The 22,560-nt window shown below is 42.2% G+C and overlaps 1 long non-coding RNA gene across 1 annotated transcript; it reads left to right on the top strand.

The window, feature by feature from the left end:
- Positions 1-5,138: 5,138 nt before the first annotated feature.
- LOC120397997 lies at positions 5,139-6,706 on the top strand. Its single transcript, XR_005594125.1, has 2 exons — positions 5,139-5,184; positions 5,932-6,706. It is a non-coding gene; the product is annotated as an uncharacterized LOC120397997 (long non-coding RNA).
- The last annotated feature ends 15,854 nt before the right edge of the window (positions 6,707-22,560 follow it).

The raw sequence follows: 22,560 nt of genomic DNA, 5'->3' as shown, positions 1-22,560 counted from the left end.
GTGAGGCTTTTTTAATGTGTTTGATTTACTACCCCATAACATCGGGATCAAAAAAAACTAGCACTATATAATGTCAATGAAGCACACACTACATGGATTAATCCCAAACTAACTGACATTTCTAAAAAGGTAGCTGTCAATGAGGAATCACCTCTGAACAAGGATGTTTCTATGGGGTTCCACAGGGTTTGGTTCTCTTTGGTTTGAGTTTCTACTCCTTTTGCACTCTGCATACTTTCCGCTTGAATTATCAATGTAATTGCACTTCTGGCTGTTCCCTCTAGTCTCCAGCCAAAACTAACCCCCCCTACATCTGTGATGCAGCCATCCACTGATACAATCCCATCCTCCTCTGGAATGTGACCCAAAGTTCCACAAAACTAAAATCTTCAGCGTACACCAGTTGTGCAGCCAACCGTTCACCTCCAGTATTTTCTGCCTACTGCCTTCTCTCATTCTGGTAGGATCTCTGAAAAGATCACTTCAACTTTCCACTTCTTCAGTTCCTTTCTAAGATCCTTTGAAATATTTTGTAATCTGTGTAGTTCCATGTGATGCCATTGCCACAGTTCAAGGCAACAGGATTTGTATTTCTCCCTCAGTGGTCCAAGAAGGGCACCTGCTGCCGGGCTTCCAGCTCCTCAGCTGTTGCCTTTTTTGGTGGAGATCTATGTCTCATTCTCTTCTCACCAGGGTATTTCCAGGCTGCAAAGTTTCCTGGCTTCACTGAACAGACAAGCAGCCCAAGAACACCTGCTTGTTTTCTTTTCAGAGACTGATAACAGTGATTGTCAACGGTATGAGCACCACACAGTACTTTCTATGCAAGCCTATTTTATTCTTAAGGTAAAGGCATTACAAAGAAAACATATGAAAAAGAATAAAATAACCTACACACATGTTAATAATGTACCAGAATTGACTCCAACCCTAACATGGATTCTAGCAGGAGCAGTCCTTAAAATCCAAAGTGATTCTTTGTGGTTGCACGTTCATCACAGCTTCAGCTCAGAACAAGCACACAATAACATGTTTAGTCCACTCCTTATGAATTTCACTAGTCTTTAATCTAGAGTTTCCAGGAGCAGGCAAATAGTGGACAATGGGTTTTCCTCCCAGAGGTATAGCATCAAAGGGGTGGATTTGAAACAGGTCCTTTACATTCCACATCCCCCTGGTACTTACTAGGAATTTGATTTCACAGATGTTGTTCCCAAAAGCCTTTTGAAGTTCCTAATATGTTCCGGAGGTTGTATTAGTCAGTCTACAAGAAAAGGTAGATACAGACAATTCCACAATAACACATAGCACAATTACATTTTTAATACTATGGACCCCAAAGGTAATTACACTAATTCAATAAGGTTTAGTTTATTTTAGTAAAGTTCACTCCGGTTATTTTGCAGGATATTGTTAGTCTGTCACACTTGCATCATTGCTTCCAATGTGTACTATCACAAGTTGAAATTTGCCAGATGAATTCAGAATCCTATCCAATCTTGCAGTTAGAACTCGTGTCACTGTTCCAGAGCAACAGTATGCCATCTTGCTGTCACTGTGTCCCTTTGCTGAATTCTCTGTCTACTCTTCTTAATTTGGAGTTGCTAGTGATGATTGACTGTCATTTTAGATCAGTTTCAGAGTCTCTCTTGGGCATCTGTGTGGTATGATGCAAGCCCTACCACTCAGGTATATTCCCTCTAGCTTTATATTCCAATCCTCCAGGTATTTTAATCCCAAGTCTGCCATCCTCTTGAGGGAATGATATTTGTTTTTCTACTAATCTTGAGTGGGAGTCCTTGCAGAATAACAAAAGCTCTGAAGTGCACAGCTTTATTAATAGCACCAGTCAGCAGATGAGGTAAGACAAGAATTCATGTTCAGCTCCTCGGGTCCTACACAGCACATCTTCCCTGGGCCAAGGCTAAATCACAGAATAATAGAATCACAGAAATATAGTGCTGGAAGGGACTTCAAGAAGTTATCCCCCGATACTGAGTCAGGACAAAGTACACCCACACCATCCTTGGCAGGTGTTTGTCTAACCAGTTCTTAAAACTGCCTATTTGGAAGCCTATCCCAATACTTACCTATCCTTGTAGTTAGAATGTTTCCCCTAACAACTAACTTAAATCTCCCTTACTGCAAATTAAGCTGATTACTTCTTGTCCTACTTTCAGTGGACATAGAGAACTATTGGTCACAGTTTTCTTTAAATAACCCTTAACCTAGCTGATGACTGTTATCGGGTCCCCTCTCAGTCTTCTTTTCTCAAGACTAAACATGCCTAGTATTTTTAACCTTTTCTCATAGATCATATTTCTGAACCTTTTATCAACACTTCAGATGCAGCCTCACTATACCTTTAAAGAACACCTTTAAACTATTTTCCCCAAAAAGGTATTTTTAGTCTGACCAATGTTATTCTCATATCTGAATATTTTTCTGTGATTGAATGAAATGTAACAAAGTAAAAAATATCATAAAATCAGCTTTTACTTTTTTCCATTTCCAGTAGTCTTACAATACAATCATGTTAAAGAGCAGGAATACAAACATCAGCAATATTTTCATTTATGAGTAATTTGCCTTCATGTACACCAAAACAATGCTGCTCTTTCTAGGGCCTCAGATGCAATTCCATTCAAATACCTATATGATTTTGACAGAACAAGGAGTAATGGTCTCAAGTTGCAGTGGGGGAGGTTTAGGTTGGATATTAAGAAAAACTTTTTCACTCAGAGAGCGGTGAAGCACTGGAATAGGTTACCTAGGGAGGTAGTGGAATCTCCATCCTTAGAGGTTTTTAAAGTGAGGCTTGACAAAGCCCTGGCTGGGATGATTTAGTTGGGAATTGGTCCTGCTTTGAGCAGGGGGTTGGACTAGATGACCTTCTGAGGTCCCTTCCAACCCTGATATTCTATGATTTCTGGAATCATGGCAGTCCCAGCTGCTAACTCCTTTGAAGTACTAGCAGATTTCACCCACTGTGAAGAAGCGTTAGGGATGTCCTTGCTAGGTGATCAGGATCAGGATCCTGCAAGCATGAACAATGGACATTTTCTAGGAAAGCTCAGCAGGAGATTATTTCAGGTCTTTCTCACATATCCATGATGAGGGAATTTCACAGCTGGAAGCCCGGAGAGAACCATTCAACAGGACGACACAGCGCTGCACAGGGCTGTTAGAGATTACCCTGGAAAATAAATGCATAGAACACACACACACACATATGAATTAGCAAGAGATTCTCTGCCAAAATAGTAGGAAGAAAAACTCAAAACTTGGTGGTAAGAGAGAAACAGATCCATGGCATGTGACAGGGGTGATTGAATCTGAAGTGGACGGTCAGACAATGGATAAATAGTGTAATCTTCCACGGACTACATTAACACTGTAACACCTTGCCTTAGACCAGGGGCGGCTCTAGCTTGGCCGCCCCAAGCAGTCATGCGCGGGAGGCGCCCTGGAGCCGCGGGAGCAGCGGACCTCCCGCGGGCATGACTGCAGAGGGACCGCTGGTCCCGCGTGGCTCGGCTGGACCTCCCGCGGCTGCGGACGGTTTGCGGGTCCGGCGGCTCCGCTTGAGCTGCCGCAGTCATGCCTGCGGGAGATCCAGCCGAGCCGCGGGACAAGCGCCCCCTCCGCAGTCATGCCTGCGGCAGGTCCAGTCGTCCCGGGGCTCCGGTGGACCTCCCGCAGGCATGACTGCGGCAGGTCCGCCGGCCCAGCCTGCGCCCCCCCCCCGGCAGCAGGGGACGCCCCCTAGATTTTGCCGCCCTAGGCACCAGCTTGTTTTGCTGGTGCCTAGAGCCGCCCCTGCCTTAGACACAGATTATCATGTCAGATTTGGTAGTATATATTTACTTGGTTTTCACAGACAGCCAGTTTGGGAGCCTGGTATAAAAGTGGCAATACTGGAGGCCTCCTCCTCAGGGGAAGATGATCTCTTTACTCAAAGAAAATAAAGTGAGTAAAGCCAGCATAAACAGAGGCAGAATTAGAGGGTGCATGGTGTAGTGGTCAGTCATAGAATCATAGAATCTCAGGGTTGGAAGGGACCTCAGGAGGTCATCTAGTCCAAACCCCTGCTCAAAGCAGGACCAATTCCCAACTAAATCATCCCAGCCAGGGCTTTGTCAAGCCTCACCTTAAAAACCTCTAAGGAAGGAGATTCCACCACCTCCCTAGGTAACCCGTTCTAGTGCTTCAATGCAGTGTACTGGGATCCTGATATCTGAACTGTGACTCCACTGACTGTGTGAATTTAGGCAAGTCATTTACTTTGCATGTCCATCAATTCCCCACTAATAAAATTCATAATAATACTAATGTTCCACCAAGGTAATTTGCAGCTTCATTAACTAATGTTTGTAAAGTGTTTGGATATCTTCAGAAGGAACATGCTAGAGAAGCCTCTGATTTGAGTATATTCTACATGTTTTTCATATGGAGATGTCCAGAACAAAATGCAGAATTTTAGGTATCGCATCCTGCTCTGTGACAAGCTATTTCTACTTAAATAAATCTAAATTAGCTATTGGATGCAATATTATTCTGTCCATTTTCACCCTATAAGTCTATTAGAATTGCTGATTTCCAAAATGTCTTTTGTTCTATTAAATCTCAATTGTTTTAGAATATTTTCCCGCAGATTCGTTTTGTCCGGCTTTGTTCTCACTTTGTTTCCTGTAAATGTTTCTAAATTCTCTAGGTTGAACAGTCCTTCATGATGTTCACAGCACAGTCACATGTAATGTTTCATTATTGTGTTATTCACCCATTTTTACAGATTATGAATAAATACATAAGTAAACCAAGACTCTATACAGTCCTCTGTGGTACTCAGCTAGCCAATATCTTCATAAACAAGTGCATATGTTGTCATTTACCTTCTCCCTTCATTTACAACTGTGACAAGGCTGGGCAACAGTAGCTGTACCAGCATTCTGATCACTGGAGCACCAGTTAAATCACCCAGCGTAAACCCAAGGGGCGAAGCTATGCCTAATCGATAGGTTGTGGATGGAATGGAGAGAGCTACAAAGCTAATTAAGCCTTTAGCCCAGAAAGTAGAAAGGCACAGGGAGAAAATATTTGAGGGGAAGAGAGAGACTGGTTGGCTTTTCAGAGTCAGAGCCAGGAGCATTGTCTCAGGGGGGAGATAACGTCTGTCTCCTTAAGGTTAGTATGCTATTGTAAATACTGAACTGCGCATCTGTAAAGGTGGTGGGAAAGAACAATGTAAATTAATTACACAAGGTGTTTTGACCAGAAGACAGTCTCCAAGTTAAAAGAGACAGGTGTGGGACCATGCCCTGTCACAACAGCCTTCAACAGTTTTCAAAACAAATGACTTCATTCATAGCCAAGCTAATGTAAACTGTTGTCTCAAATATATTTTCTTGAGAGTCTATAACAAATGTTTCCTGTTATCCCTATATATTGAATCTATCAATTTCTTTGTCAGATGCTGAACTAGTAGATTTTGCCTTTTAAGGTAAAATAACTAGAGATGGGGCTAGATGATTTCCCTAAAGTTCAAAGTTGTTGAGACCCAGGAATTTAGATCAGACATCTCTATATCTAATGCATGTTACCCCAAGGAGGAGTAGAGCACAGAACTATAAACAGAAAACTACACATCACCTGGACTGTCTCACCAGTAAATTTTTAAATACATCATCTATACCACTTGTACTAAACTATAAACAGAGAAAAAGAAAATCTATTATACCTCTATATAATATATTTCATGGTAAACTCTCATATTTTGTATACGTTAATGTTCTACTCTAATAATAAAAGCACCAGAAGCATTTGGCCATGATACCTTTGTTTGTGCCTGTAGTTATTTGGGAAGAGGCAGGAGAGCCGGAATGCACTTTTCTGTGCTGTGTCTGATCAGGTCCTGTATATGTCAAACCCCAGGGAGAAAATATCTGCCCCTTTGGCTGTCCTGACTGAAGATGGAAAGCCCAAGCCAAAGGAGGAAGGCTTAGTCGTTTTATGATGTTCTATGTGAAACCGCACAGGAAGTTCATTGGCTGCTAATTTCAGAAGACCTCCCCCAGTCCAAAGGGCTCAGAATAAAGGGGCTTTCATCTTTGAGTTACAGTGATGCTGACTAGGCCTTCAAAGTTTAGTCACAGCTATTTAAATGCTGAAGTTAATAAGAAACAGTACCTATGACATGCACAGTAGTCAGGCCAAAGAGTTTGTAACACTTTCTTCTCAGAGGGCCTCAGTATCTTGGAACAGGATCTCCAAGGGAAGCACTTAAAGTTGCAGAGTTTTGGACATTTAAAATGGCAGGATGGCACTAGGAAAGTGCTACAGGGAAACATCCTGCATTGGCCCCCAGGAAATGAGCTTTGCCCAGATGGTGCAGTGCCAGAGTCAAGGAGACTGGAAACAGAGAGTCAGCCTCTGAGACAGATCAATGGGTCATGGCACTTAGAATCAGGAACCTTGCCCTCTTACCATAGAGGCTAAAATGATGTAGGATTCTGAGGGAGTGAGGTGGGGTGAATATGCCCTCTGTGTCCTCAGCAATGAGAGGAAGGAGTTACTGTGATTCCTTGTAGGGAAGGAAAGATACCTGCCCTGCCCTAAAGGGAGTGCACAAGCTGTCAGCCCTGGATGGAGGGGTAAGAGCTGGATCTGTTAATGAAGGCAGACTATTAAAGGAAATGTTTGGAGTGTGGATTTCCTGACAACCTGTTGTTTCTGTTATGTCTGCTAATTTTACAAGTGAAAGGGGCTAATCACTGTTCTACCATGTGTAGATTTTACAATAATCCTGTTTCCCTGTTGCCCTACAGGGCTCAGAACCTTCACATCTGCTAATGGTTTTGCTGCAATTTCAGGTCACAGATCAAAATGAACAGGCATTTACCATTTCCTGGGCAGCACTGATCACCAGTAGATATGATCCATTTGCAGAGTCCAGGGAGAAGCACACTCTGCCTGGACATCTATCTAAGAAAAGCTTTATCTAGAGGGCCTCATGCTAAAAGACAGACAGTATAAGGGCTGCACCTACTCCGTCTTGGTCTCAGTGGGTGTTTGTTGTAAATTAATCCTTCCAGTGGGTCTGAAATAAAATTATGTTTAATATCTACAACTGTATCTTGCTTCACCCCATAATGTACCTTATTATGCACTACTATTCCATGGAGAAGTGTTTCACTGACACTGCCTTCCACCACCTTAGCTTTAGGAGTGTCCTTACTAAGCAGTCAGGATCCCACAAGCACGAACAATGAACATTTTCTGGGAAAGTGCAGCAAGAGATTCAGATCTCTCTCACAGATCCATGGGGCAAGAACTGCACAGCTGGAGGCCTGGAGAGCACCACTGAACAGGACTCCACAGTGCTAGCAGAGATTACACTGCAAAAGACATGAACAGGGCATGCACAGTGAGGGGAATTAGTGAGATTCTCTGCCAAAATAGGATGAAGAAAAGCTCAAAATTTAGCACTGACCCCCACTTGGTAAGGCAACTCCCATCTTTTCATGTGCTGTATAGTTATACCTGCCTACTGCATTTTCCACCCCATGCATCTGATGAAGTGAGTTATAGCCCACAAAAGCTTATGCCAAAATAAATTTGTTAGTCTCCAAGGTGCCACAAGGACTCCTCATTGTTTTTGCTGATCAGACTAACACGGCTACCCCTCTGAAAGAATCATAATAATATTGACCTTCCAACAAAGTGATTTGCAACTTCATTAACTAGCATTTGAAATGTGTTTCGATATCTTCAGATGGAAGGTGCTAAAGAAGTGGTATATCATTATTGTCATAAAGCCACTGGGCAAAATCCTTAAGTCCCTCGTCAGTCTTTAACCCTGAGTTTATTCTGGCTAAACTTTCCCTGACTTCAGTAGGAATGGTGCGTGTATAAGAACTGACTAATACACTAAGGATCACAAGACCTGACCTTTTTGTTTTTTAAACCACTAAAAGAAAAACCCAGCTAATGTCAAATTCACTTTATAGCATTGACTCCTGAGTCCTCTTCCCGGGCCCATGAAGAGCTGGTGCTATTCCTCAATCCAGTCCAGTGGGCTTCTGTGCAGATCACCAGGAACAGGTCCCAGATGAAGGATAGAGAAGTCATCACATCTGCAGGATGCATGAGGATCATGGATGTGTTCTGACAACCTGTTGTTTCTCTTTATATGTCTGCAAATTTTACAAGTGAAAGGGGCTAACCACTGCTGTGACACATATAGATTTTCCCATATTCCAACAGAATTCCTGGATAGATGCCCATTTTCCTTACAGGGCTAGGAACCTTCATCTTTTCCAATGGTATTGCAACAGTGTCAGGTCACAAATCACAGTGCACGGGCATTTATCATTTCCTTGGCATCACTGATTACTAATAGATGTGATCCTTCTGCAGAACAAGATTCCTGGCTGAAATTCCAGTTCTTTTTTGTTCTGGAGAAAAAAGCCACCTCTTAAAGCCACCCACTCCATACAGGAGTGACCTGTAAAGGGATCATAAATGTATCTTATACTTTTCTTCTTTCATCCCAGTGGATTGCAAGGAGCGCTGTAGAATCAATACAGAGAATCCTCCCTCCCCAACTGTAACAAGGCTACTCCTGGGAATCCTGAGAGACCTGACTCTTGTGGCCTTTGTAGGACCATATATCTCTCTGCAGTCACATTCTTTAATAACTTTTTTAAAATGTTCCCATCATCTATAGTGGAACAGATGACAGGAAGGAATGGCAGACCCCTCAGGATTCTGGGTGAGGCTTATTTTCCCTATTGTTCCTTCCCTTAGAATCCAGTATATTTTGTTTCTTCTCTTCAGTGGCCCATCTCTGACCCATTCCGACTGCCTTCCAGTGCTAGAATGTGGCCAACATTGTGATGTCTTATGGGTCAGTTCTGCCTTCAGAATTGTCTTTTACTGTACAGCCACAGGCAATGTGGACGGCTGGTACTAGTGCATCCATGTGAGCACAATTACTGAGAAACTGTTGAAATCTGCTCTAATATCAGTACATTAATTAATTGCAACAGCATCTGGGTCTCAACCTTGTACCACTCTCATATCTGCAGGACAATGGCATGTGGCTGCATTCTCAAGGAGTATGGCTCATTCCACAATGACTGCCAACTTTTTTCGCAGAGACCCTACATTAGCAGCCTGTACAACCTTATCATCTGTAGTAGTATCCTAGGCCCAATGCATAGTTTTACCTCTCCTATTAGAAAAGGAGCCAATCAGATGGCTCAGGATTCCTTCTCACTGCACTAGAGTAGCCACCTCCTCAAATGTACCAGGTGGGTAATCTTCCAATCCCTGTCTGGATAACAAAGAGTGAGGATTTACTGGCAGACTGGTCAGTGCAGCCTAGTTAACCTCTCATGTGACTTTGAAGTAGATGCTCCTGGAACTGTTGCTGCTGTTCCTGTTTGTCCTTCATAAAACACAGCAAAGCTCCACCCTGGGCTTGCTTCTGTCCTACCGGACACTTCTGGGCCTTTTCCCTATTTCACCTTATTCCAGACAGCATTCAAATCCCACTCTGGACATGGCATGTAAATGGGTGGGCACCCAGCACAACAAAGACACGGTGTGTCAATGTCAAGACTCACAGCAACCTTTACTGAGGACTTTCACAGGAGCTATTTGTACATTCCTCATCTGACGTGCTCTGACCCTCCTTTCTGCACCCATCCCAGCACTAGGGAAAAACAGGACAAGAACTGCATTTATATGTCTCAGTAAAAGAGAATGAAGTGCATTGATAAGGAGAATGGTTACTTCAAATTATTTCTAAAAGTTTAGAGCAGATCCCTAGGGCCAGATGCCGCTCTCAGTCACTACCGTAAACCTGCCCTAACCCCCTTATTTTCAGTAGCATCAGTCTGTATTGAGACCAGTGACAATTACTATCTGAATTTGGGCCTTAGTGTCTTTCTTGCAAATACTTACACTCGACAGCCAAAGACACTGCTACTCCCAGTGACACCAGGCAGAGAATCTCTGCAATGATCCACCAGGGAGGAGCTGAAGAGTCAAATGGGAAGAAAATCAATATAAAATTGGGCAGAGTGAACTCATCCTGAGAATCTGGGGTCAGACTGTAGTTTATCTGGGTAGCACTTGGATCCCAAAGCCAGGACTCACCTGACCTTGTCTAATAACCATCCCCAATATAACTGTCATCGATATGACACTCAGTCCCTCATCTTCAAAGGTATTTAGGCTCCTAACTCACCTTGATTTCAGTGGGAGCTTGGCATCTAAATACTCTTGAGGATCTGGGCCTAAGGAACTCTGGCAGCTAGTGAGAATTCTTGGAGGAAATAGGAACTTGTCATTCTTGCCCAAGCTGTGAGTCCCTACCTTCAAATCTCCATGTATGTCAACCCTATTTGGTTCTAGGTTACCCACCTATCTCCCCCCATAACAGGGTGCTGTGTGACACAGAGAGGGACATTTTTACTTTACCATTTCAAATATCTAATGCTGGGCAGTGAAAGAAGGAAGAGTTTTGATGATGGTCAGCAAAAGAAAGTACAAAGAAAGTACAAAGTATGAAGTATGAAGACAGTATGAAGACAGTACCTTTGCTCGTTGTGTCCTTACAACTTTGTTTTTCTGTTTCTTGGAAGGAGCATGACATGCCAGATTTGTATAAGGTCAGTTCTTGATTGCTCAGTTCTAGCATTCTGAGGTAGCTTCATAGAAATGTATAATACAGAGGTGTGTAATGAAGAGAAATATAAAAACCATTAAGCGCAATGTCTCCATGTTATATGTTGATATTCAGTTCAGCTTATTTACCCTGTGTCCCACATGGTCAATATAATGACTACATGTGGTTAAGGCCACAAAAAAAGGACATTAAATCAGCACAGCTCCTCTCACTGCAAAGTTGGGCAATGAGGCTCAGAACTGATCCAGAGGAAAAATGTCCACTGCTGAATGACCAACAACAATTCCCATAGCACCAGGTTTTACTTAGAAATTGCCAATCCAAGTTCACGCAAGGAATGACCTTATCAAGTAAAGAAATAACCATGGGTTTGACAGGGATTATGATTGTTACCTCTGGTGAAACCATACTATATTCAGAGATACATTTGCAGTCATGGAGTGTTATTGGATCCATCAATGAGCCTTTTATTCCTATCTATTTAGTGACTATCTCCAAAGTGTCCATCATCACAGTACAGGGAATACAGAAAAAGCAGTCAAATCTATCCAAGGATCAGTTCTGCATTTAGTTGCTGGTTTCATTTATCCTTGAATTCTCTGGCAGATTTTTCTTCTGCCTTGGATTTCTGGGGAACACTCGTAGAGAAGATCTTTATCTTACAGCCTGATCTGAAGATGTTATGAGTTTGAACTTTTCCTGATTTTCTTTGGGATTATATTAATGAGAAAGGACAGTGTGATGTGGGCAATCCAGATGCCAGCTCTTGCCAAGACTGAAGGCATTAGCTAAGAACTGACAAACTCATATCTGGAGACCAGGCCAGTTCACTTTTGTTCAAAATAGGTATGAGTCTTATAAGAATGTAGTTAGTGTTTAGATGCTATAGAATGTTTGTAAGTTACTGCATGCATTAATCTTATTTGTAATGTCTGTATTCCACACTATAAGGAAATATTTAAGTTTTGCTTCATAACTTTGAAAACATTTGCCCTAAACTTGTGAACCAGATGGAGAGTGTCTTCTCGCCCTCTTGCTCATCTGGAAGAACTACCAACATCAGGTGGGCCATCAAGGAACGTCACAATACAAAGGACTGGATAATGGCCCTACTGCACCCCGAAAAGTCTACATGCAAGGAAGACACAAGAAATGTTCCCATCTCTTTGCTTTTTGAACTTTTACAGGACCAGAGGCACCAAGGTGGAGCCAGAAGTCTTCCGGGGTTACCCGCTGAGGCCACCCTGAAAGACACTTTGAAGTGACAGATCACTATAACTCATTTGTGTATATGTCTGCTTGCTTTAACCTGTAAACAACTCTCATTTATTTCCTAGTTAATAAGCCTTTAGATAGCTCATTACAGAATTGACTACAGGCATTGTCTTTGGTGTACAATCTAGTGTACCAATTGATCTGCAATAAGTAACTGATTTCTCAGAATTGGAAGCAACCTGAATCTTTTGTTATTTGTGGTGTAAGTGACCATTTATTGCTAAGTCCAGCTTGCCTGGGTGACTGGGGAGTCTAGGGAGACTGTCTATGAGTCCATTCTGAGATTGTTATAGTGATCCAGGAGTTCATATTTAGTACTGGGTTGGTGAAATCTAATTATAGACTATATCACTAGTTTAGGGTGTCTGCCCTGTGTTTGACATTCTGCCTGGAGGTAGGCATTCACGGTCACGAGCCACTCTAGACAGTGTGATGGACAATTCATTAATATTAGAACTGGACAAAAGTGTTCTCGCAAACTATTTTATATATTTATTTTACAGAAAAATGCAGATGTGGATTGACTGAAAGAATTAGTGAATTTCAGTCAGTTACAGGGAACTGGTTTTGTTGAATAAAAATACATTTCAGAAATTTTGAAATGCTTCATTTTGACATTTTTAAAATGAAATGTTTTGAATTTTTGTTTCAGAATTTCCTTTAATTTCATTAAACAAAACCAATCAAATGAAACAACGTAAAAGGTTAAAACCCCTCAAAACAAAAGGTTTAGTTTCTTTCTTTGTTTTGCTGTTTTAAAAAAAAGAAATATCATTTGGGGTCAGCCTGAACTAACTTTGTTTCCATGTTTTCATTCTCGCTACTGAACCAAAAAACGCAATTATTTGCACAGTTTTCATTATTATGCATCCCCAGCACAGATTGTCAGCCACAGTAACCAATGCAAGAGAGAGTGTAAAGATGCTAAGAAGCCCATCAAGTCCTGGTGTGTCTGAAGCCACCCATTGACTACTTACTAATTCCCGTCCCTCACAAAATGAAGGTTAAAGGCTGGTTGGTCATTAATCAGGTTGTTCATATCATGAGATAGGATCTCCCCACTGCCTTGAACACTGCACGAGGGATATGGATCCACACCACAGGTACTGCTGTGGAATCTGAGAGCAACAAATACTTCCCAGGCTTGCTTGAGAAACAGTGTTAAATTCAACCACAAGAGGTTGGGTGTCCCACTACACGGCAACACTATTAGGAAGGTGAGGATCATGTTCTCCAAACTGATCTTTGAGGAGAAGATTGAACAGGGAAAAATGTTACAGGCAGCAAATGTTAACTCCATATTAGTTGGCAAACAATTTGTTTATAAGTGGCTTTTCTTTCCTGTTAAATGTGGCTCTCTGGCTACCCTTATATTAAAGGGTCAACAGCAGCCAGCAGAGGAAATATGAATGTCTATTGAAGGCACTGGCCTATACCACACTGAAGCATCAGGCTCTCATTGCTAGTGAGAAACCCTGCACCTGACAAAAGAACTCAGAGCATGGAAACTTTGAGTTAAAGAGTGTCAGCTAAGAAAAGGAAAATTATAATGTTTTTCTTCTAGATTAATTTATGTTTGCAAAGTTAATTTGTGTGTGTGCGCATGCGTGCAGACACTACAAATCTGGGAGAATTAAAAAGATCAAAACCCCTCAGTTTCTGGGAGCTTTCTGCAGAGTTTTCTCTGTTTCTTTAGATTCTCAGCCTTCATAGAAAAACACACTGCAAACTAACACAGGAGAGCCCCACTTGAGTAGTTTATATCTTTTTCCATGGTGCAGCACTTTCACAATGCAAATGATGCTGCTAACCTGTTTACCTCACCTTACAGGTAACTGGCTGTGGTCAAATATCAACAACTGAGTGTAACAGCTCAGTTATGCACATGCAACATCTCACAAATTTCAGGCTTCTCTAAGTTACAGCAGGCTTTTTTCCACACTAGAGACCTGAACTGTTACTGAATGAGCAGGCTAGGAATGATTAAAGTATCCCCTCTAGCCATGCTGATTCATGTTAAGAACCATTTCAGCACTGTTCTATACCCTTTCAGTTACAGTGGTTTATTGGTATCTCACCCAACCCAACTCGCAAAAGCAGTGGGTTTTTGAAATGCCATCACTGAGGAATGGCTGAACCACTTCCATTCACACCGACACTAAAATAGTTCAGATGAAAATGGATTAAGAGAACGACACAGCATTTAATACACCTGAAAGCAAGTCTACTTCAAATGGTATTTGTCATGCATTTGGAGACCTTTTGTCAGTGGACACAAGATAATACACGAACTAGTGGGACCACAGGGTTCATACCATGATACATTTCTCCACTGTAGACAAGGGTGAAGTGACTGGGTTGTGAGCAGCAGGACCATCTTGTTGTGCAAGGACATCTTTGTCCCAACCACAGACTGCTAGGGTTAGCATACTAGACAAATTCCTCACAGTGGATCCTGGAAGCTCAGCCTTAAGCCAGGGGTCCTTCTCAATTGCATGTGTCAGGGAAATTATTAGAATTCTTGGTAGTGGGCAGGTTGCCCTTATGCTTTTGCTTCCTGTCTGCCACATATTACAACAGGGGTCATTCAGAAATGAGGTTAAGAAAGTTGGTTTCACTTTTGACTATGCCCAGGGAGAGCTTTACATTAAACATGGTGCATAAGTAGGTTTCCCTTGGAATCATAGAATCATAGAATATCAGGGTTGGAAGGGACCTCAGAAGGTCATCTAGTCCAACTCCCTGCTCAAAGCATCCCAGCCAGGGCTTTGTCAGCCTGACCTTAAAAACCTCTAAGGAAGGAGATTCCACCAGATTTTTCCAGGGACTGAGGTGAGGCTGACTGGCCTGTAGTTCCCCGGATCCTCCTTCTTCCCTTTTTTAAAGATGGGCACTCATTAGCTTTTTTCCAGTCATCCAGGACCTCCCCCGATCGCCATGAGTTTTCAAAGAAAATGGCCAATGGCTCTGCAATCACATCCGCCAACTCCTTTAGCACCCTCGGATGCAGCGCATCCAGCCCCATGGACTTGTGCTCATCAAGTTTTTCTAAATAGTCCCAAACCACTTCTTTCTCCACAGAGGGCTGGTCACCTCCTCCCCATGCTGTGCTGCCCAGTGCAGCAGTCTGGGAGCTGACCTTGATTGTGAAGACACAGGCAAAAAATCATTGAGTACATTAGCTTTTTCCACTAGGTTGCCTCCCTTATTCAGTAAGGGGCCCAAACTTTCCTTGACTTTCTTCTTGTTGCTAACATACCTGAAGAAACCCTTCTTGTTACTCTTAACATCTCTTGCTAGCTGTAACTCCAAGTGTGATTTGGCCTTCCTGATTTCACTCCTACATGCCTGAGCAATATTTTTGTACTCCTCCCTGGTCATTTGTGCAAGCTTCCACTTCTTGTAAGCTTCTTTTTTGCGTTTAAGATCAGCAAGGATTTCACTGTTAAGCCAAGCTGGTCGCCTGCCATATTTACTATTCTTCCTACACATCAGGATGTTTTTTTCCTGCAACCCCAATAAGGGTTCTTTAAAATACAGCCAGCTCTCCTGGACTCCTTTCCCCCTTATGTTATTCTCCCAGGGGATCCTGCCCATCAGTTCCCTGAGGGAGTCAAAGTCTGCTTTTCTGAAGTCCAGGGTCTGTATTCTGCTGCTCTCCTTTCTTCCTTGTGTCAGGATCCTGAACTCGACCATCTCATGGTCACTGCCTCCCAGGTTCCCAACCACTTTTGCTTCCCCTACTAATTCTTCACAGTTTGTGAGCAGCTGGTCTAGAAGAGCTCTGCCCCTAGTTGGTTCCTCTAGCATTTGCACTGGGAAATTATCCCCTACACTTTCCAAAAACTTCATTGATTGTCTGTGCACCGCTGCATTGCTTTCCCAGTAAATATCGGGGTGATTAAAGTCTCCCATGAGAACCAGGGCCTGCAATCCAGTAACTTCTATGATCTAGTAACTTCCCCCACTACACACAGTTTTGCAATTTGCACAAGTGCAGCCTTACTTATCCTACTATGACAACAACAGTTTCTGTCTTTATGAGTAGAAGAGATCACAGCAGGGCTTCTCCATAACTGTTATCTTGTATTTACTGTAAATGGCTGAGTCACAGCTCCTTCTGGCACTGACTCATGAACACCATGTGATCACAACAAAATATATTGAAACGTTACAATATAAACAGAGCCTGTGAAGAGAGAGTTAAGTGCTGTAGCATTTATAAAAGGATATTTGTTGCTGTGTTTGCGATTGCCCAGGATAAAATTCTCATGGTTTCCAAGTTCCATCTTGTGCTGATATGTGAGGTTTCACCAAAAAGCTGGCTACTCAGAAGTATAGCACTTTACATCTTTGCAGTAATTTGAAAAGAACTCCCCACTGCTGATAACTGCACAGTGCCCATCATTGCATACTTTCTTTACTGGAAACCTATAAGAGGGTGGGGGGTAGAGGAGAAAAGGTTACTTACCACCATCATAGATATATTAACATCACTATTTTATTTTTTTCTAAGGACTCTAATCACTCTGGAATCTAAGTGCCTTGGAGTATGGGAATGCCAAACAATTTTATTAATAAGAGAACAATTATAGAGAAGCAGAGGGAACATTATTCAAAGATTTATTAGTAAGTTTGCAGGCTATGAATATGAGGGAATAACTGCATTGGCTAGGCAGGAGTAGTGCAGCAGATACTGTATAAACTTTCTGTATAACTTTAGAATTGCACCTCTGTCATCACACTAAATTCTCATGTCTCCATTTTTCAGTCCCACTCCACTCTCAGCTCTGTCAAAGTGCCTTATTCCTGATCTTCAGCATCCTCTGCTACTCCATTTCTGGTGTTGCATTTCCTATGGATTTCAATGAGTGCATCTCAGTTTTGACTTGCACCATCCCCTGTTATCTTGGGCCCATCCTGGCGTTCAAAAAATATAGTTCAGTTATAACTAGCTGTACTCCTAGGTTTCTCTTCTACCCTGTATTGTCAATGAACTTTGGTCATGACCTCCATGTACACCCAAACCATGATGATGGGAGTGGTATAAATGCTTAAATAGCTAGTGAGGTATATATACAAGACGACCATTACCCCTTACTATTTCAATCAGCCAGTCATACTGAATTTTACATTGATTTTGAGATGCTGACTAATGTGGAATAAGACGACATTAACAAACTCACATCGACTTCTTGAAAATCAAAATTAAGTTTCAGTAGCAAATGAATCCTGAGAAATCAAAGATCCAGTTTGCATGTAAATGGCCAATTGTAACAATGTATGAAAGGAAGGAAAATCTAGATTACATCCGTGAGACAGCAGTACAATTTTATCTGTATAGTATTTTTCATTCATTGATGCCACTGGACACTGGTTTGAATCTGGGTAATTTGGTTCATACTTGATCTTCGACTCACATTATTGCAATCATATCTGAGCTCGGGATCATGGGATCTGCTTTCCTTAGGCTTTATGTTTGGCACCACAGAAATGTTTAAAAAAATCCTCATAGAAATTAGAACTTCCTAGCCATGTCTAGAAATCACCAGTAAGTGGAGAGAGCTGTGCCTTTCCCCCATATCCAGGACCTGTAGATTTTGTCACATAATGATCCTATCCAGTGAAAAGCTGCCATGTGGATGATGGAATTTGATAAACTTATAACAAGCAAATGTACATCATGACATGTTTTATGGCATAAAGATGCCAGTCTGAAGCCTAGCTAAATCAGAATTAAGGTTATAATTATGCATCAGTACATTAAGGGGAGGGGAAAAGAACAAATAAACTTAAAGGAATAAAATTGTATGAAAGTAAACTATAGAAAGGCAGAATTTTATAATTTTAGGGAAAAATTAAAAAACCCAACAATTTCACCTGCAGAGAGAAGATTCACCAATCAACTTTAAATATATGAAAAATGACTCTAGAAAGATGACTTCCTATGCAGCATACATGACCCCTGTAGATATGTTAACCTTATTGCATAAAATAAGTCACTATTGTTCTTTACTACCATTTGCCCTGCAGTCTCACCAACACAATTAAGAGAAAGTGTGATGAGGGACAGGGGCCACTCATCTCTCATGAGTGCCTCCTGTCAGTTGTGTGTGATGCTGCAATCTCTTTTTCCCCATTTCTGGAGACCCTGGTAAAATGTTGACCTCACTAAGTGGAACTTTAGTGGATCAGCCCTCTGGCTACATCACACAGTTAATAGTCGAATGTATGAACTCCTTCTACAAATGGCCAGCCCTCACCAGGGTCCTCAGCCCTCTGGGCCCGTTTAAATTCCAGCCCCTTTCTCAGGCTTTTAGAAAATAATCCTGTCCCCTTTTCAGGATTTAGGCCACTTCACCACTGGCCAGTGTGGGACAAAAGCCCACTCATTATTCCAGATCCCAACCCAGGGACCCTGTTAGCAGTAGCCACACCGCTTCCCTTAATAGTTGCTGCTGCAATCCCTGGGCTGCTTCCCACTCAGTCCCATCATCTTCTCCCATTACTTTAGGATTACAGATCCTTGGGTTCTCACCATCTGTTCCAGGCCTCTTTGCCCTGAGAGTTTCTCTTTCCTCCAGCCCTTCCTCACCCTTTTGATCCCAAATAGAAACTGACCTGCTTAGGCCCTGTAGTTCCTTTTATCTGAGCCTCCCAGGCTCTGATTGGCCGCTTCTATGTAGCCTCTGTAGGCAGGCCTGGTGGTCCACCTTCTCTGCTCCTTACCTGGGGTGGGGTGTGTAGGACTGTGGAGCCTCCACTAGCGTGCCACAGGGAATGATCTATATTTTTCTTTCTTTTTAAGTATCATGAACAGAATTGTTTATTAAGTTCTAATTGGTAACACTGCAAACCCAATGAAGATAAAAATAATAAGAATAGCTCACTTGCAGCTCACATTACCAATTTCTCCCTCTAGTAAATATAATTTCTAGAGCCAGTCAACAAAATTCAAATTTTACAATTTTTCCATGAAAAACAAGGATTTTTTTCCAAGAAAATATAATCATAAAATTAATTACATATATTTATATATTTACTTATTGCCATTTATAGATGTAGTTGAAAAAAATATAATTTCATATTTGTTACAAGAACTTTAGCCAAGTTTCTCCCATTTTGAAACAGCTTTATTCCTTGCAATGGTTTGATAGAAATAATTCAGAAACACTGTCGGAGGCCCATTCTTGCAGAAGACTCCCTTCAAGCTAAACTGAGGCCTTGGCTACACTTGCAAATTTGCAGCGCTGCAGCAGGGTGTGAAAACACACCCTCTCCAGCGCTGCAAATTGCGGCACTGCAAAGCGCCAGTGTTGTCAAAGCCCCAGCGCTGGGAGTGCGGCTCCCAGCGCTGTACGTTATTCCCCACAGGGAGGTGGAGTACGGACAGCGCTGGGAGAGCTCTCTCCCAGCGCTGGCGCTTTGACTACACTTAGCGCTTCAAAGCGCTGCCGCGGCAGCGCTTTGAAATGCAAGTGTAGCCAAAGCCTGAGAGTGATAAAATTAGCTCTGCACCATGCTCTGACGGTCCATGAACTCAGGCTCTAGCAGAATAACAAGGGAAACAACTAAGAGCTGCGGACCCTCTAATGAAATTGGCCTGCCCAGAGTGCCCAAGAGATTATAGCTGGATGCCATCAACAGACTGAATGCAGCTGATCTCAGCTGTGGCTGTGTTGCAGAAAGATTATAAATTTGTCTAGATTTCATTTGGTTATTGCCCATTCATATTGCTAACATTTCTCTGTCCTTTTCAATTGTTTCCCTCACTTTTCTAGGATTCAGAATAATTTAGAATCATTTCAAAATTTTATTAACATGTTGCTTACACTCTCTTCCAGATCATAAGTGCAAATGTTAAGTACACTTAAAAAGAGTCTTCCATTTGGAAATATGGTCTCTCAAACCAGTAGAATATTTAAAAATGGAAAAAACATTTTTTCATGTGGATCCACTATAAGAAGTTGCCTGAACCCCCACAACACCTTACCAAATAAAAATCTTTGATTCAAGACTTTGATGTTTATGATTACCCTTTGTTTATGGTGCCTCAGACAGTTTTCAGTCAAAAAGACTATGCTCATTTCTGAGCCAATTAGGAACAATATTTCCAATGATACCTCTGGAGACTTTGTACCAAATACTTTACTAATACCAAGACATAACCTATCTACTGCATTCCCTCATTAGTGGTAATCTTTATATACTGATATAAAGCTCACACCCCTACAAATGCAGAAATCATATGCTACAGCATCAAGACTAAACAATGGACTGCATATATATGTTTTAATTAAGGCTGCAAGTTTGTCTTCGGCGGCAACTGGTTTGGCTGGCCTGGGGGACACATTAGCAACTCAGAAAGCCCTCGGGTTAGCCACACCAGCCACTGCTGTGGCAGTCTGGGGACAATGTGCCCCCTTACCCCCGGCAGCAGCAGGAGTTTGGGTGTGGGAGTGGGCTGGGAGTTGGAGCATGGGAGGAATGAGGGATCTGGGTGGCCCTTACCTCAGGGGGCTCCCCGGAAGTGGCAACATGTCCCTTCCTCAGCTCCTAGGTAGAGGCATGGCCAGGCAGCTCTGTGCGCTGTTTCCATCTGCAGGCATTGCCCCCGCAGCTTCCATTGGCCACAGTTCCCAGCCAATAGGAGCTGCAGAGCTGGCACTTGAGGCAGAGGCAGCATGCAGAGCCCCTGATCCTAGGAGCTATGGGAGGGACAACATGTCACCATTTCCAGGGAGCTGCGAGGAGCCAGGTAGGGGATCCTGGGCCACACACTACCCACCTCTCCTCCTAGAGCATGTGTGGCACCCGCAGGCCACTCCTCTAGAGCATCTGTGGTGCCCCTGGGCTGCCCCTCCCCAAGTAACCACAGTGCCCCCGGGCCACTGCCCCACCCCAGAGTACCCAAGTTTTAGTCAGGGGTATATAGTTAAGGTTGCCAAAGATCCAGGTTTGTCCTGGAGTCTCCAGGAATTAAAGATTAATCTTTAATTTAAAATAATCTCATGTGCTGAAACCTTCAGGAATTTGTCCAACCAAAGTTGTTAACCCTATATATAATACAAGTCATGGACAGGTCACGGGCCATGAATTTTTGTTTACTGCCCGTGATCTGTTTGTGACATTGCACCCCATAAGGCTTTATGGAAATACGATTCTGAATGTAAATATGACATAACTAGAATATGTTTTATGTTACATATTCCATGTAACATACCTCTGCAAAGGTTATGATCTACTGAATATATTCATCCTATTCGTATGTGTATATCATTTTTTTATTCCAAGTTATGAATATTGGCTGTGTACTGGTTTGATTTTAAGTAGCTTTAGTAAGGCATTTGGAAAGCTTCTTTAGAAAGCTTTAGAAAGAAGTTTGCAAATTAAATGCCCAGTCAAGAAACACTTAGCGGACAATGGATCTTGGAAGACTCCAATCCACATGAGAAGTCTACCTGAGGATGTTAAGGTGGCATGTAAACAATGGCTGCCACTTGTAAGGAACTGAGTCATGCATGGATATGTGACTTGCCCATGTGACCCCAAAACTCCATCTTGTAGCTGGGATTCTACAAAGGGGAAGGGAGGAGTGTATGACGCTAGGAATTGTGCTCAGTACAAATGAAAGATCAGTGGAATCCCAGGAGCATCTTGAGGGTAGATAAAGGTGTTGTTGCCTATCCTACAAAGGGGAGGTTTAAGGCAAACTGGTACTCAGTCAAGACGTTCATATGAAGAGAAGGTTATATTAAGACTAACCTTCCCACACATAATGATGGTGGGGTCCTTCCCTCTCAGACTGAGGCATTGAGAACTTTCCTCAGTATTAGAACTGTGAGCTCCAACTAACTTTCACTATCCAGGAGGGATGTGGATCCAATCCAAGATCATCTTAACAAAAGAAAAATGCTGAAGTTTTAAACAAAGAATGAATGTTTGCCTCATCATGCTGCAACATTGTTATATTTCAGCTAATTTTTGGAGAGAAAATTGAAAAAGGAAAGATATCAAAGTGAACAAATGTTGTCTTTCTCTCAAGCTGCAAACAATTCTGCTTCTGCTCCACTACTCCTTTCTGGTATTTAAATACCATGGGGATAGAAGCCATCTGTCTGTCCTTTTTTTCTAGTCAACGGCAACAGTAGAAACAAGAATGCCGTTTGAAGACATCGGGTTATGCTACATAGGAAGTGTCCATCAGAAGCCCTGCACCCTGACCAGCACACTCAGAACAAGTTACAAATAAGAAGGTGAAGAGAAGTAAAATTCTAATCTTTTACCTCCACATTAACTCATATTTGTTCACAAAACCAATTCAACATTTTAATGTGTATGCATTTGTGTAAGTGCAACAGTAAACATTAGAAAGTGGAAGGTGCAAAAAAATCAGTTTGAAGGGCCCTTCTGCAGTGTTTTCTGCATTCCTCAGATTCTGTCTTCATTTATAACCCAAATCAGACTAAAAAACAACCGACCAAGACTTCCAACATAGTCGTTTATAAATATTTCTACTGTGCAGAGCTTCACACTGTAAGTGATGCTACTAATCTGGTCATTGCATCTTACAGGAAACCAGAGGCACCTCA

Source organism: Mauremys reevesii, linkage group 1, assembly GCF_016161935.1.
Source record: "Mauremys reevesii isolate NIE-2019 linkage group 1, ASM1616193v1, whole genome shotgun sequence".
NCBI lineage: Eukaryota > Metazoa > Chordata > Testudines > Geoemydidae > Mauremys > Mauremys reevesii.
Note: the sequence above shows the minus strand (reverse complement) of the source record. Positions and strands in the feature narration are given on the sequence as shown.